The sequence below is a fragment of the Chrysochloris asiatica genome, unplaced genomic scaffold (assembly GCF_000296735.1).
Source record: "Chrysochloris asiatica unplaced genomic scaffold, ChrAsi1.0 scaffold00038, whole genome shotgun sequence".
NCBI classification, from domain to species: Eukaryota; Metazoa; Chordata; class Mammalia; order Afrosoricida; family Chrysochloridae; genus Chrysochloris; species Chrysochloris asiatica.
This window is the reverse complement of record NW_006408556.1, coordinates 15,181,048-15,198,275: the sequence shown is the minus strand read 5'-3', so window position 1 is coordinate 15,198,275 and position 17,228 is coordinate 15,181,048.

Below are 17,228 nucleotides of genomic sequence, written 5' to 3'. Positions count from 1 at the left end.
ATTTGACCAAAATAATCCAAGTTTACTCAGCCAGCCCCCTCTCTCTGTATAAGGTTACCCCTTGCACCTCAATTCTATAGGAGTGCTATAGGAGGCCCCCCATGATGAGTGGGACTGTCTCCCACCCACCCCATTCCATTCATCCCATTATATATGCCTTCAGTCCCATCACACTGACTGGCAGGCCCCCAGCAGCTAGGGACAAGGTCTTTTACAACTACTAAATGTGTATTCCTGACTCAAGGGTCCCCTCCCAGGCAGACCTCCTCACCCAGCCAGAGCTCCAGCTTCAATCTGCTAAATGAAGATGGGAGGGAAGCCACCATTAAACTTCCCCCTTGTCCGACTGGGTCTGCTTTTAGCATCTCCAAGCACAAGGAGTGAGCACCTTGGCAGGTATCCCCTCCCTCATCTGGAGCAGGCCTAAACCAAGACAGGGGCTCCAGGCCCCAAGCGGCTTCCTCTGACCCCCTCCCCTGCACCCCTTCTCATCTTCTAGTATCAGCCTTCCTTGGCTCCCAGAGACAGCAGTGGGCTGGAAGAGAAGATCTTAGTGAAGAACCCTAAATTTGGGAGAAGGCTGGAGACATTCTAAGGTGGGAAAAGGGGGAAGGAAAATGCCAGCCATCAACTGTCACTTCATAGCCCTGGGACATTCCTCCACCTGAATCAACCATCTCCCCAGGGTTGCAGTCAGTGAGGCTCATTACAACAACCTATTTGAGGTTCCTCCCTTAGCTAGGTTCCTCCCTGGCCTGGGGAATCAGGGGAGAGAAGGAGCAGAATTCCCAGAATATGGGAGTAGGTCTGCAGCCTGATCTGAGGGACTTGGGAGCATCTTCACTAGTGGGGACAAATCTTCCACCTCCAGTCTTCAGATAGCTTGGGGACACAACCTGGTGGTGACTCAGAGAACCGTTTGACTCCAGATCCCATCCCCCAATGTGACATCACCAAACTTCACAATGACATACTATGGTAGACACATTGTCACCAAACTGAAAGTCCTACTCACCTGGATCTTCAAAAAGGGAGCAAGAAATACACAAAACAAGAAATGCAAGACAATCATAAGACTGTCTCAGTATCACTGTCTCTTGTCAGAAGTTTAATCCCTTCAATAAATTTAATTCCCTTTACCCTTCTTCCTAGGTCACTGCAGAACAGGGAGTATCAGGGAAAACTGTCCCTCCAGAGAACTCCCAAAGGGCCAGAGGAGAGACAGAGATGCCCAGGGTCACCCAGCAGTGTGTGTAGTGAGACGGGTAGAACAGACAGCAACCAAAAACCTAGAGAAATCCTTCAAAGCTCCTCTCAAGAGGCACCCTTGGCCCCAGTCAGAAGACCCACCTCAGAGTGGCTCTGGAGGCAGTTCCGAAGGAGCCAAGGAGGAAGGGGAAGACATTTGGCTGCCTTGAAGGGCAAGGTGTTCCAGGAGAGGGGGAAGGGAGAGAGGGACAGGGTGAGGGGAAAGAAGAGCATGAAAAGCAGCCACGAGCCAACAGTGGCTCCAGACAAAGGAAGTAGTGATCAGGTCCAAGGCACAATAGGTGTACTTTGTCCTGATGTCCTGTCACCTCTGATGTTCAGGGAGGCTCTCATCTGGTTGGATGTGTAGGCAGGTGAACATGAAGCCTGCAGATGAAGAGGCAGAGCCCTTTCTGAAGACAAAATTAGAGCAGAGAGTTGCTGGATCTCCAAGAGGTATCACTATGATAGACAGAAGGTAATAATAAAAACAGCAACCGAGAAAAGACAAGGAAGAATGGCCTCTTCTTCCAATGTCAGTATCATAGTCCCATCTGGAGGTTTGACTTGGGGTAATGATGGGTAAAGAACCAATAGATCTGTTTTGGAAGAAATGCAGCCAGTGCTGCCTAAACTTCCACTCTCATACTTTGGACATGTTGTCAGGAGGGAACAGTCACTGGAGAAGGATGTCATGCTGGGTAAGATGGAGGGTCAGAGAAAAAGAGGAAGACCCCCAATGAGATGAATCAGCCAGGTGGCATCATTGATGGCGTCAAGTGTGGCAGCGGTAGTGAGGTTGACCCAGGACCAGACATTGTTTCGTTCTGCTGTGCATGGGGTTGCTATGAGTCGGTTCTGACTCGATGGCACCTGACAACAACAACAATGATAGGTAATGATGGCCAATTGATAAAGAGGTGTCAGCTAAAGTTCCATGGTTGCATCCTCTCTCCCAACCTGGGACCTGCCTGAGAGATGAGCTTCAATATAATTTGTGAATATTTCTCAAAGCCCACCAAGCACCAGACACAAGGATACCTAAGTAGAACAATGGAAAGTGTCGAGACTTTAGGAGCCAAACAGACTCCTGTCACACTCCTGGCTCCTCAACTGTGTGACGTTAGGCCAGTTACTCAATTCTCTGAGCCTTGGTTACCCTCATCTGTAAAAGAGGAATGAAAAAACCTGCCTTGGAATGTTGCTGCACACAGACAAATCTCCAGGCAACGACACCAGAAGCAAGACGGGAAGGAGGCCCTGGAAAAGGCACAAACTGTCATGAAGGTTCAGAGGCAGAGCAGACAAACTGGCTGCAATGAGTATCAGGAAGGGCTTCTTGTAGGAGGTGGCACAGGATGTTTATATCACAAGCAATTACTAAGCTCAGTGTATGAGGCCAGCTTTAGTCTGGGTCATAGGACAACAACAATGTGGAAGGAGTTTCCTATCTAAAGGGGGAACTGGAAGAGTAAACTGAATAAAACAATTAGCTAGAGATATGAGGAGGAGCCTGGGAAGACTTCCTGGAGGAGGTAGCCCTTGACCTGAGTCTTGAAGTTTAGTCCGTTTAGTGGAGAGGGGCTGGAGAGCAGGGGAAACAGGGTCTGGAAGATTCTGATGGCTCATTTTAGCCCACCCTGTGCTCCTCTCGGTGACACAGATTTCAAGGTTAGGCAGATCAGGGTATTAGGGATTCTTCGAAAACATTCCCAGCCAAAGCCCACAGGGACAATGCTGGTTCCTCAGGGGATGAGCCCCCAACAAGTGTCCCCGCCCTCTGGGACAGCAAGTCTCTGCCAGAGAATTTAGCAAACAATCAGATGTGAGAGATGGATCCATCTCGAACACTGAACACTGCTCTTGTTTGCTGCAAGGACAAGGGGAGAAGGGCAGAGGACATCACCACCTGTCTGAGGCAGGACACAAAGCCGAAAGAGCTCTTCCCCAACATTGCCCCTTCTCTGTCCTTGGTCCCATCACATTTTTCTATCTGCCTGTCAGACACATGAAGATCTGGAAACAGCACGGGACAAAAAAGTCCAGTTTGTTGTAGACTATATGATGTGGGTCAAGTCACTCTCCCTTTCTGGACCTCAAGTTTCCCTTAAGTAAAAGCATGAGGTTAAGGTCCCTGGGTGATGCAAACAGATTACACTCAGCCACTCACCTGAACTCCTGGTGTGGCTCTGTAGGATCAGCACTGGACTTTAAACCACACGGTCAGCAGTTCAAACCCACTAGCTGCTTCTTGGAAACTCTGCTATTGTTAAGTGCCATGGAGTCAGTTCCGACCCATTGTAACCCTGTATAAGGTTTCCAAGCAGCGGGTGGTGAGCTTGAATCACAGACCTTGCAGTTCAAAATGACTTTGCAGTCTAGCTCATTAATCCACAGTGCCACACCAGAACTCCATTAGGAAACCCTATACAGGGCCGCTATGAGTCAAAACTGACTCGGCAACACTTAACAACAACAGCATTAACCTGAAGGGTGGAAGTTTGAAACCATACAGTGGTACCATGGAAGAAAGACCTGGTGGTCTGCTTTCATAAAGATCATGACTAAGAAAACCCTACGAAGCAGTTCTACTCTGTGCATATGGGGTCTCCAGGAGTAGGAATGGACTCAAATTGCGATTTTTGTTTTGTTTTGATTTTTACACTCCATAAAGTCCTATGAGGCTGTAACAGCTCCATCAAACACTCCAACTGAAATCACTGAGAGAAAATGTTACATCTTCCAGGGATCTGTATTGCTTTAAATTTGTTTTGTTATTGAGAATATATATACACAACAAAACATATATCAGTTCAATTGTTTCTCTGTTTATAATTCAGTGACATTTTTATTACATTCTTTGAGTTGTTCAACCATTCTCACTCTCCTTTTCTGCGTTGCCCCCTCATTAGCATAAACACACTGCTCCTAAAGTTCCTATCTAATCTTTCCAGTTGCTTTTGGCAATTTGATCCCACATAGATAATTCTTAAAAGTGCCTAATGCTCAAGCTCTGGTAGCGTAGTGGTTACGAATCGGGCTGCGAACCTTAAGGTCAGTGGTTCGAAACTACCAGCCGCTCCGCGGGAGAAAGACGAGGCTTTCTACTCCCGTAAGGATTTACACCCTCGGAAACCCTGTACAGGGTCGCTATGGGTCGGCTCCGACTCGACGGCACTTAACAACAACAACAACAACAATGCTCAAGCCAGACTTTATTATTTTTTTTTTTTAAATTAACTAAACATTTATTTAGTTTTAAGAAAACATGAAGAATGTTTTTGGTTTATGGTTAAAGATGATCTCAGAGCTATACTTTCAGAGTTTCATCCAGCTGTCTGACTCCAGAAAGTCTGGATTCCATGAGAAGTTGAAATTCTCTTCTGCATTTTTCTCCTTTTGGTAAGGATTCTTCTACAGAATCTTTCATCAAAATGTTCAATAATAGTAGCTGGGCACCATCCAGTCCTGGTGTTGTGACAAAGGAGTCAAGTTGTTCATAGAAGTAATTAGCCACATATCCCACTGTTGTTAAGTGCCATTAAGTTTGTTCCAACGTAGTGATCCTGTGTAGCGTGTCCATGGATCCGCTGGTAGATTTGAACCACCAACCTTTCAGTTAGCAGTCCAGGGTTCATCCTACAGTGCCAAACCAGGACTCCAGGATCATCCACCTATTCCTGACTCTCCCTCCTCTGTTGCTTCAAGTGAACAGAGACCAATTGCCATGCTTGGATGATTGCTTATAAACTTTTAACAGGCACTACAAAATGAACTAAGAGGTAGAAGAGGCACACTAAACATGTTATTTGGCCAATTAACTGGAATGTCCCATGAAACCACAAGGGGTCTGTGAATATTAAAAGACCCCTTGAGAGGACAATACTTAACTCAAAGAAGTTCAGCACTAATGGTGAAATCTGGGCCATAGCACCAAGAACTAGAGGGAAAATGTGGTCCCAGGGAATTCCTCAAATCCCGGCAAGGAGGGAATTGCTTCCACTGATACCTGAGAACCAGAAACACTGCCTTCTCTGAAAAGATGTTTCACTTGGTGAACCGTCACTGTGAAAAGCTTCTGCCCCACCCGTTCTCCTCGGCCCCCTCCACTCCATAGCATGCAATAGAAAACTCCGGACAAGCTGGGTTTAAATCTTGGTTCGCCATTACTAAGCTGTGAAGCTTTGGACAAGCTACTTAATTTGAGCCTCGGTTTCCTTATCTGTAAAATGGGTCTTCTAGAACTTACCGCCAAGCCCCCTAGGTGGCACAAACAGTTAAGCAATCTATTATCAACCAAAAGTTTGGCAGTTCAAACCCACCTACATGCACTTTAGAAGAAAAGTCTGGCTATCTATTTTCTAAAAAGTCACAGCCTAAAAACCCTTTGGAGCACAGTGCTCTGTAACACGTGGGATTGTTATGAGTCAAAAATCAACCCTACTGCGACTGACTTGTTTGTTGTTATTTTGGGGTTTTGGTTTGGATACTTACCTCCAGAGCTGTAGGAGAAATATATGGAGACAGCAAATGCAAGCAAAACTTGTAGCCTGGAGTAGATAACTCATCAATGTTCATTCCCTTCCCTTTCTCCCATCCCTACCTCTGAGCAAATTCTCAGAGGGTACAAACCCTCAATCATCAAGCTAAAGACAAACAGAATGAAATACGGAAATGGCTTTACCTCAATCTCCAGCCAAAATATATATATATATATATAATAAAAATATAATAAAATTTTCATGATATAATATATATATCATGAAACGCATGCCAAAGATGACTAGGGATGTGGGATGGTCTGATTTAGTTCCTGCTTTAGCCTTTCTTTGGAATGATTGTGTTGTCACCAGGTTGTCACTGAGTTGGCTGCAACATGGGTCCCTGTAGGGGAATCCAGGAAAAATAAGTGACATAATAAAAATAAGGCATCCCCTACACCCCATCCTACCCCCAACAAAATAAGTCCCTTCCTTCCTCCCCCAGCCACTCCATGGGTCTGGGCCAGAAGCCTAGTCCATGGCCCAACACCCCCCAGGACAGTTCACTAAGATAAAGCCAGTTAATGATTGACATTCAGAGAGGGGTCACCCCACCCTGCCTTCTTTCCCAGATCCAGAAATTCAGGGTGGGGTATGGGGCATGGGGGAGACAGAAAGACAAAAGCAGCCTCCCCTCAGCTTCCAGGATCATCCTGACCTAATATCCTCTAGAAAATCAACAAATGAGACAATAGTCCCAGGATACCAATGTCAAGAGGGTATCAAATTGTGTCTTGAGAACTTTGGTGTTCCTCAGAAGTGGGGACCAGGGGAAGCGGGACAGGGGTAGTTAGGAACAGCACACCCAGTTTTATCTGCCTTATTTATTGGACTTTTTTTTTTTTTTACATTGATTTTTCTTTGCATTTCATTTGAAGAAAAGGCTCTACTGCTAAAGAAGATGTTTTGGCAATCACTAGATTAGCAGAATGAGGGCCAGACTTGTCTGAGGTAGGAGCTAAACTCATAATTCTCTGGACTCATAGCCCAGTGCTCTTTCTACCATTCTGACAACCATGATGTCACTTTACCAGAGCCCAGCACCAAGCAGGTACCATGGGAATAGATGAGGTCTCGACTCCAACTGACTGGCTGGTTGGGGAGCCAGGCAGTACCAGGAAGGACGCTGAGATTAGGGGCCACATGCATCAGGAGTAGGTCACAGGCTCTGTGGTTGGCATCTCCTTCCCACTTAGAGGGGCTGATAACGCCCTCCATCTGGGCCATGCTCTGCAGAGAGTACAGCTGGTGTGAACTATGCCCTGATCCTGCCTACAAGTCCCTGCATGCCAGCCCACTTGGTCAGGTCCAGCTCCCTCCAGAGCACAACTGAAAGCATTTGGAGTGAGAACAAGTCACATTCAATGATGCTGTGTCTGCTGCCAGATGCCCCATATCCCAAGACCAGACCCTGGTCAGACCCAACTGTGAGACCCCAGCCCCCTAGCTGATGATCAAAGGAGTTAACCTTCGTTCTGATTTGGGATTACAAGAAGGCTCTGAAAGGTTGCTGGAAACATTCCATTGTCTTTCAATTCCATTTTTCCATGAACTTTTTGAAGCTACCTCACCATTCAGACAGAACTGACCTCAGTCTTTAGATTATGGGTGGTTCAAGGGATCCAGGAAGGTTTGGGGGTGGTCAGAGAGGCAGGGGGGCGGGCCTCAGGAGCTGGAACTGCAGCAATTTACCAGTCTGTTTGGAAATATTTTAGTAGATTAACAATCAATAACTCCGCCAGTGCAAACCAACTGACTGTTTGCCATTGCTGGGCCACTGTTCACTCCAATCTGTAATGCCGTGCCAGGGGAAATGTCTGGGGACCTGTCTCTTTGTCTCCTCCCACCTTGTGCTGAACAACTAGGCTAGGATTTCCCTTTACTCCCCATACAGAAATGTTTCCCACACACATTCCCTTAATCCAAGAGACCCAGTCTCAACTACTCATGGTTTCCGACTACTGTTGTAACTTGGAAGGTAGTGCCAGCCTGAGCTAGAATTCCAACCCCTCAATGCCCAGACACCAAGGAGTAATCAAAGCTTTTTCCTCTCTCTACTTTCTCTCTCTTTCCTTGGGTGTATCCATCCTTCCCATCTTCCTCTTCTCCCTCCTTTCTGTATGACCCCAGTGTCTCTGGGGATCTCCTGGGCCAGTCCTATTTACTCAATGCCCTTCTGTGCCTGTGGGAAGCGCCAGATTCTACAAGCCCCCAGGAAAGGTGAGGGACAAGCTAAGAAAAGATGTTCTTCATGCCTCTCTAATTTCCACTGGCCTTCTACTGGAAGAATTTGCAAAAGGGACATTTCTGAGGAGATACAAATCCTGTGCATCTGGGTGTCAGGGCAGTTGGTGTGACATCTCTAGAGAGAGCAAGGAGTACCACCAAGGGCAACAAGCCCCCTTCCCTAAACTCCTGGCATGCTCCAGGATTTTTAGAAAGGCAGACTTTTAGTAGGCACAATGAACCTACCCTTCATCAACCTCGGACAGGAACCCAAGGAAAGGACTGTTTGTGTCCCCTTTCACCACTCGTCTACCAATCTCTTGTCTCTCCATCTCTACTCAAATCTCCAGGCTGAAGGTCACTCGAAGCAATAAACATACACACACACCTCTATCACCACCACCACCCACAACAGGGCCCACAGAGAAGAGAGGAGTGTTCCCAGAAATCCAGCTGTTCCAGGCAAGCCGACCTGGGTCACAGCGCCCTCCCCACCTTGGCTTCCAAGAGGCTAGGTATCCCCTGCACACCCACCTCCCCATATCACCACAAGAGTGAAAAACCCCCATACAAATGGTGTCTCTGAAGCCCTGTCATGGAGTACCACTGCTTCCTGAGCAGCTGTCCGATTTTCACAGGTGGGCCACAAGCTGGAGGGCAGCACTCCTGAGATCAAAACCAGGCACTGTCACTGCCTTCTGTGTGACCTGGAACAAGTCCATCTCTGGCCTCAGTGTCCTCCTCTATAAAGTGAAGGGGTTGGACCGTATGATTTCTAAAGCCCTGTCAGCTCCTGATTGTAAAGAGAGGGGATAAGTATTTGGAACATTTGACCTGTGGCCTGGCAGACTACAAAGATGGAGGGAAGACCAGAGAGCACCATTCTGGCACCATCTTTTAGAGATGCTGTAAAGATTACTAGGGTATCATGCATGGGGAAGCAAAGAAAACAAAGCTCTTCAGTCCATTGTTTGACCAACTGCCTGAGTTTACCTATTGCTACCAACCAGAATAACTAGGATTGCAGCAAGAAAGATAAGCAGAAGTCCACCAAACAAATGATCTCCAGGGGGAATTTATGGGATAATAGCAGCAGGATGTTTATTTAGAGACTTCTAGGCCCATGGACTCCTGGTGTGGCACTGTAGGATAAGCACTGGACTGCTAACCACAAGGTCGGTGATTCAAACCCACCAGTTTCTCCTATACAGGGTCCATATGAGTCGGAACCAACTCCACATCACTTGGCAACAACAATAATAAGGCCCATTCTTGGTCTGGATAAAATTCTAAGGAGTGGGAGAGGGAAAGTGAAGAGAAAAGAGGAGAAGGTAAGATTGTGGGTGGGGTGTTCCTGCCTCCAACTAGGAACTGGAAGTGTAGGAAGGAATTTGTCAGGTGTGGTGGGGCAAAGAGCAGAGCAGCAGGGAAATGGAATGAGAAGGCTGTCAAGTGAGTGGCACAGCAAGTGTTTGTGGGAAATGGAGAAAAAGACCCTTTCCTGGTGGCAAAGGACAAGAGGGAGGCTTAGTCTGGAGCTCCCTGCCCTGACTCCCAGGCCTACTCCAGAACTCTGTTGGAGTACGGTCTGATGCCTCTACAGTGACATCCGCTCTGGCAGAAGAGCCCAAAGCTACAGAAATAGAGATGACATGTACCTAGCCTGGACCCCAAGCACTAGGAAGGCTGGGGCGTTTACAGAGAAGAGACTGTGGATAGCAAGGGATTCCTTCTCCCTGAGACAGCTGGGGACACTCAGACCACTCCTGTTCTTTCTCTGGGTGCAAACACCTACCCTCACCTGGGGCAACACCTACCCTCACCTGGGGCAGCAGGAGAGGGCCTGGCCTGGCACTTGGGCAGGTGGAATCATACCATGACTCCTCGCATACCTCCTCCTTCTCTGTCCCAAACCCAAGCATATGTAAATCTCCTAGAGTAATTGAGGCGGAGGAAAAGCCACCCAGGAGGAAGTCTTTCTTTCCCTCTATCCACCTCCTTAATTGCCCTGCCCACTCTTCAACTCCCACCACCACCACCAAAATACTTCAGCCAAGTAATGGACAACTTAAAATGAGGAAGGTGTACCTGGAGGGGACTGGCTGAGCAGACGTGTTCTTATACAAATGAATCTATGCATATGTATTATGAGGGGGAGGAGCTTAGGTAGGGCAGTGTGTAAGTGTTGGATTGCTAACCAAGAAGTCGGCAGTTCAAATCCAACAACTGCTACATGACAGAAAGACATGGTAGGCTGCTTGCGTAAAGACTCCCATCGCTGTGGAGTCATCCTGTCTGATAACAGTCCTAAATCGACCTTCCCAAGATTTAGGATCTCCAAGACTGTAAATCTTTAAGGAAGCAGACTGCCACATCTTTCTCCACTGGTGCTCTGGTAGGTCCCACTGTGTCCCCAGTTGTAATCCTTTCCATAAAGATTACAACCTTAGGATCCTATGGGGCAGTTCTACCCTGTCCTACAGTGTGGTTATATATCAGACATTCATTCTAAGGGGGCTACATCTGCCCCACTCACTCCCTTCTGGAGGCACAGGTCTCCAGCCCCAATCTTCCAGTCCAGACAGGGTTATGAAGTAATGCAGGAGCTAATCTGTGTGGTGTCCCCTCCCAGGCTGGCTCCACACTGTCACCCTCCCCTTCTCTGTTTATCCTTCCCAACTAGGAGGGAAACATTTCTCTCTAAGTCTTCGCAGATTCTCCAACACAAGCCTCCCCACAACCACCTCATGCAGTCCCTCCTCATCCCTCCAGGCCCAAAGCTTCTCCAGGATTTTCTGGCTCTCTAAATGTGAGACCACAGGGCTGGCAGGGCAACCTTCAGCCTCCTCAAAACTTCCCAAGGGGAATTTGAAAAGTGGAGAGGGGCTGTCCTCCTTAGCTGACTTTGCACAGGCTAAGGAGATACTTCTTGGATCCAGACAAATATGGGGGCCTTGAACCCCTTCTGCCTTAACCACCGAAGCAAACTTGCTGGGCACCTTCTAGCAACCACTCTAGATGTAGAGACCTTTCAGACATCCTCTGGAAGCCCAAGCCCAGGGGGGAGGGGGGTAAGCCTCCTCTATCAAGACCACTCCCCTGTGCCTCACCTGGTGCAACCCCAAACCTCTAGAGGGCGCAGAAGAGCAGTGCAGGGCTTCCCAGCCCCCTGTGGCATATGCAGGTGATTCTTTGTACAGGTCCCTGGAACCAACCAGCTGTCCCTGAAAGCAGGGCACCATGCTGGAGTCTATCCAACCAGATTTGCCCCTTGGGGGACAGGAAAGTATGACCAGGGCTGGGAGGGGAGCTGCTTGGTGAAGGAAGGGGCTAATGAGGTAGGCAGGAGTGTGGGAAACCCTGACTAATGGTGGATTTGGCAATGGACCATATAACTGAGACTACAACCTGAACTGCTGTTCACTCTGGGGCAGAAAGCACAGCTGTAGCCTGGGCCCCTGGAATGTCTATCTGACCTTGGAAGTGGGCAGGGGCTTCTTGACCCACAGAGCAACCCCCTCCACTCCCCAGTGAAGGATCAGAACTACGTTGAGGCAAATGGACACATTGTCCAGAGAGAACAGTCACTGGAGAAGGATGTCATGCTGGGTAAGGTGGAGGGTCAGAGAAAAAAGAGGAAGACCCCCAACGAGATGTATCAGCCAGGTGGCATCATTGATGTCATTAAGTGTGGCAGCGGTAGTGAGGTTGGCCCAGGATTGGACATTGTTTCGTTCTGCTGTGCATGGGGTCGCTATGAGTCGGTTCCGACTCGATGGCACCTGACAACAACAACAACAAGCACAAAATTTAAGGGGGTGCAAGTGCAAACTCAGCAGTGAGGGTGAGTACTTCCTTAAATATTGCACCTTGGTCACCTCACTGACTTCATCCCCTTGGAAGATAATGATCTCCCCTTGGGAGTTAAAGACAAAGGAATATTTCAGGCAGAGGTAGAGTTGGGAGAGGGACCACCTCTCAGAAGAAAGAACTAACCCCTGACTCATCTGGAAGGGATGGGAAAAAAGTTTGAGGAGAGAGATAGCTATTTCTGGAGCCCTTTGTGTGCGTCTGTGTCCGCGTGTGTATGCATTGTTGTTGTTGTTGTGTGCATCAAGTTGATTCTGATTCATAGCAACCCTGTATAGGCTTTCCAAGAGCAGTTAGTGGGTTTGAAGTGTTGACCTTGTGGTTACCAGTCTAGTGCTGATCCTTCAGCCCCACAATAGGGCTTGTGTATATATTGGTGCATTCAAATTGTGAATCTGCCTATTTCTAGTCATGTGTCCCTGGGCCAGTTGCCTAGCTTCTCTGAGCCTCAGTTTCCTTGAAAAAATTAAAAGTAGTGAGATCATCAACTGCATCAGGTGGTTGTAAGGACTGAATGAGATAACGTAAGGAAAGGGCATAGCATAAACACCTGTTTCTCTCTCACACACAGACACACACCAACACCACCCTCTGCCACTGAGCAGACTCCTATCCATAGCAACCCTACAAATCTTCATAGGGACAGATGGCTTCATGTCTCTCCCACAGAGCAACAGGTGGGCTTGAATTCTCCACCTTCTGATAACAGCCCAATGTTGAACCCACTGTGTCTTGCATGCAGGAAGAGCTTAATAAATGGTGGTGGCTGCTTCCATTACTGGAGTCTGAGTGCTGCAAACAGTTACCGTGCTTAGCTGGTAATGAAAAGATTGGAGGTACCACTCAGAGGTGCAGCAGAAGAAAGGCCTGATGATCCTACTTCTGAAAAATCAACCATTGAAGACTCTATGGAGCACAGTTCTACCTTAACATGCATGGGGTCGCCATGAATCAAAATCAGCTAAACAACAACTGAGGTTTTTTTATTCCCATTATTATTAATAATATTATTACTGTGTGGTTCCAGCTTGCTTTGCAGCCTATTCCCTACTGCTTCCCTACATATACATACATTCTATTTCAACTCAATGACTCTTCTGATAGACCCAAACACACATTACTTATTTCTTTATCAGGTTCTGGAGCAAGAAGCCTTCCTGGATCCCTTCTATTCAGTGATCTCCCCCAAACTCCTACAGCATCAGCTGTCTTTAACGCTTGTGTTGTTCAGCGTCATCTAGTCGGTTCCAACTCATAACAATCTCATGTGACAGAGTAGAACTGCTCTGTCCAGAGGATTTCCTATGCTGTCATCTTTATGGAAACAGATCTCCAGATCTTTCTCCCATGGAGTCCCCTGGCGGGTTCAAACTGATAACCTTTCCGTTAGAAGTCCAGTGCTTAACCATTTGCACCACCAGGACTCTTCAAAACTCTTACAACAGTTTTAAATTGCTGTCCGATGTGTCTTTGTGAGGGAGTGTGTATGTGTGTATTGTCTCTCGTCAAGTACACACACCACGGAATTCTACCTCCTCACTCCAGCCTGAGGAGTAATACAGTACAGGTATTTGTAGCTCTCCAACAACTCATTCTAAATAATGATGATAATGATCAATGCTGCCTTGGATTGCATCCCTAGTGTGTGCCTTACTTTATCCCACAGTAACCCTGTGAAATAGATTACAATAATCTCCCTTTACAGATAAGTAAAGTAATGCTCAGAGATTTTAAGTAACTTGCCCAAGGTCACACACAACAAATAAGTGATAGATCTGAAGTTTAAACTCAAGTCTATCTATCCCCAAAGCCTGAATTTCTTAACCACTATGGACTTGGGCTCTCTACTTCATTACTTCCTAGAATTAGAATGTGTAGCAGTTTATTTCTCTCCCTGTGCCTCATTTTCTAATCTGGACAATGGGAATATTTAGACTGCCGGCTTCACAGGCCACCATAAGGATTTAATGAGGGCTGGCTTGGAGTGTGTGAATAGCAAATCCATGAAGCTGTTGGTGGTGTCTTGTCAAGACGACCACTCTGGCTACAGGGAAATTGTTTCTTACATATGTCTACTAGGGTGCATGGCCCTCCGAATCAGCTCTCTGCACCCTACTGTCCTGGCTGCCCCTAGAAACCTAGAACCATGAAACTCCATGGATGAGAAGATACAGAGAATACCTCCAGCCCAACTCTAATTTTCCATACAGAGAAGATAAAAACCTCTGTAATCTGAATGGCTTGCCCCAAATCACATACCTGTTTGGTATCACATTACCTGCAAAATCCTCTCCACCCATAGAACAGGCCCAACACATCTAGGCTAACGAAGCCAAGTTTGCTCAAAACATTTTTGGACTTTCCTTCTTTTTTATGAATTGACCTCAGACTTCATTGTACACAAAAGAAGGAAATTAATCTCATAATTTGGTGCCACACCTTGTTTTGGACAAAAAAGAAAAAAAGGTGTTGCTATTTCCACCACCGTTTGCTTTCTCTCCTAGTTCAAAAGTCTTGGCACTGAACAACTTTTGGTTATTTCCACATACTGTTTCATTTCCAAGGATGAAGTCTTGACAGCGCTGAGGAATATTTTTAGTATGCTAAAGGCTTTGAAGACAACTCATTTGTTCATCTGTTGATTCATAAATTCAGTCGCTCTTTCTTGAGACTTTCTGACATACAAGGCCCTGTGGTTGGGCCTGACAATACATAGTAACAGAGATACAGCTCCTGCCCTCTGTCAATCAACAAGTTTGCTCCCACACAGAGTTGTTGTTGTTGTTGTTAGGTGCCATCAAGTTGGTACCAACTTATAGCAACCCTATGCACAACAGAATGAAACACTGCCCGGTCCTGGGCCAACCTCACAATTGTTACCACGCTTGAGCCCGTTGATACTGCCATATTGCCAATCCATCTCGCTGGAGGTCTTCCTCCTTTTCTCTGACCCTCCACCTTCCCAAACATGATATCCCTCTCCAGGGCCTGGTCCCTCCTGACAATATGTCCAAAGTATGAGAGATGAAGTTTGGCCATCCTGGCCTCCAAGGAGCACTCTGGCTATACTGTTGTTGTTGTTAAGTGCCATTGAGTCGATTCCGACCCATAGCAACCCTGTATAAGGTTTCCAAGGAGCATCTGGTGAGCTTGAACTACTGACCTTGCAGTTCAAATGGCTTTGCAGTCTGGCGCATTAACCCACAGCACCACACCAGGACTGGCTGCACTAGACCTGGTTTATTCTTGTAGTTTGATTCCATATTGATTAGCTCTAATAATGGATACTTTTTAAAGTATTGAAGAGCAGAGATGTCAGCTTGAGGACTAAGGTGCGCCTGACCCAGGCCATTGTGTTTTCAATAGCCTCATATGGATGCGAAAGCTGGACAGTGAATAAGGAAGATCGTAGAAGAATTGATGCCTTTGAGTTGTGGTGTTGGAGGAGAATACTGAAAGTGCCATGGACTGCCAAAAGAACCAATAGATCTGTTTTGGAAGAAGTACAACCAGAGTGCTCCTTGGAGGCCAAGATGGCTAAGCTTCATCTCTCCTACTTTGGACATATTGTCCGGAGGAAACAATCATTGGAGAAGGATGTCATGCTGGGTAGGGTGGAGGGTCAGAGAAAAAGAGGAAGACCCCCAACGAGATGGATCGGCCAGGTGGCATCATTGATGGACTCAAGTGTGGCAGCGGTAGTGAGGTTGGCCCAGGATCGGACATTGTTTCGTTCTGCTGTGCATGGGGTCATTATGAGTCGGTTCTGACTCGATGGCACCTGACAACAACAACAACAACAATAATGGATACAAGGACTTCCAGGGAAAGATGGCAGCCTGAACATCGATATCGACTTGTGCTCTGCCCTGAAATTTTAAAGCTTTAAATATAAAGGCTTTAATTTTTTTCTTTCATTTTGTTTTCACCTTGTTTCCTAAGGCATACACCCTCAATGACAAGGGGAATTAGAGAGAAGGTAAAAGCAACAAGATTCTGGAAGGTGGAAAGCAGATGGGAGAGAGGGAATGAATACCAAGGAAGCAATGAAGAAAGACATGTTCTGGGGGTGGTTGGTGTTGTGGGTGCTGTCAACTGGTTTTTTGATTCATAGAAAGCCCACGTGTCAGAGTAAAACTGTTTAATAAGGTTTTCTAGGCTGTAATCTTCGCTGGAGCAGATCACAGAGGTGCTAGGTAAGTTTGAACCACCAACATTTTAGTTAGCAGTCAAACTCTTAATATGCTATTGCACCAATAGCTCTCCCTTGGGGAATGCCAGAACCACTCAATTTACAACCCAGAATCCCCAAAAGGCTCCAGAATTGGTGACATTGGTTACCTCTGGAAGTGGGCTGAAAAGGGTTAAACAACAACAACAACAACAAAGACTGATGGAAAAGATTTTCTTAAAAAGCAGTCAAATCTGCAGATTGCCTGCCCTACGCCACCACCTGATCACCAGCCAACTCCGGCAAAAGATTAGAGGTTTATTCCCTGGAGACGGTAAAACAGCATCTCTGAGTCAGGAGTTCCTGGGTGGTGCAAGTGGTTAACACACTCAGTTGGAGGTTTCAGTCCACACAGAGCTACCTTGTTAGGAAGACCTGGCAATCTATTTCTGAAAAATCCGCCATTGACAGTCCATTGTATTCAAAGGTAACTGGTTAACTAGCCTGATCCAGAGGACACCAGGACACTAGAAGGCAGGGGTATCTTATTGGAAATGAATGCTGAGGTCTGAGCCCTCTTTCTCACTGGGTTCTCAGCCTTTGTCCTCTAAGCAGGAAATTGGAGGATGCTTCACTATGGAATCTGAACCACATGAAAGGAAGACCCAAAGATACTAACACTGGAAACTTCAAAAAACAGCCCAGCCAGATCACCTTAGTGTGAGGCTTACAGGTGACAAGCCACACACACTCAGTGCTTCCAACCAGTGTTTCAAATCTCCACACTTACAAATAAGCAAGGATTATGAGACATCTAAAGAGAACTCAGAGTACAAAAGACAGAGACCAAAATAAACAGACAGGCAGGTGACTTGGAGGAAGCCAAAGCTATGTAGTAAGATAAAAGTTTTAAAATAATGACATGTTATCATTATAGCCTGAGAATGGTGAGGGGGAAAATTGCAAAAATGAAACAAAAACATAATAGCATTTTCAAAAACATGCAGAGAACAAGAAAGATCTTGAAAAATCAAATGTGATACCAAAAATTTTAAATGCAATAAATTTTTTGAAGACAAAGTTGAGTAAATCTCTACAAAGTAGAGAGGGTGGGGGGAATGGGAAAATATGAAGGATAAACACTGGACTGTGAACCACAAGATTGGCAGTTC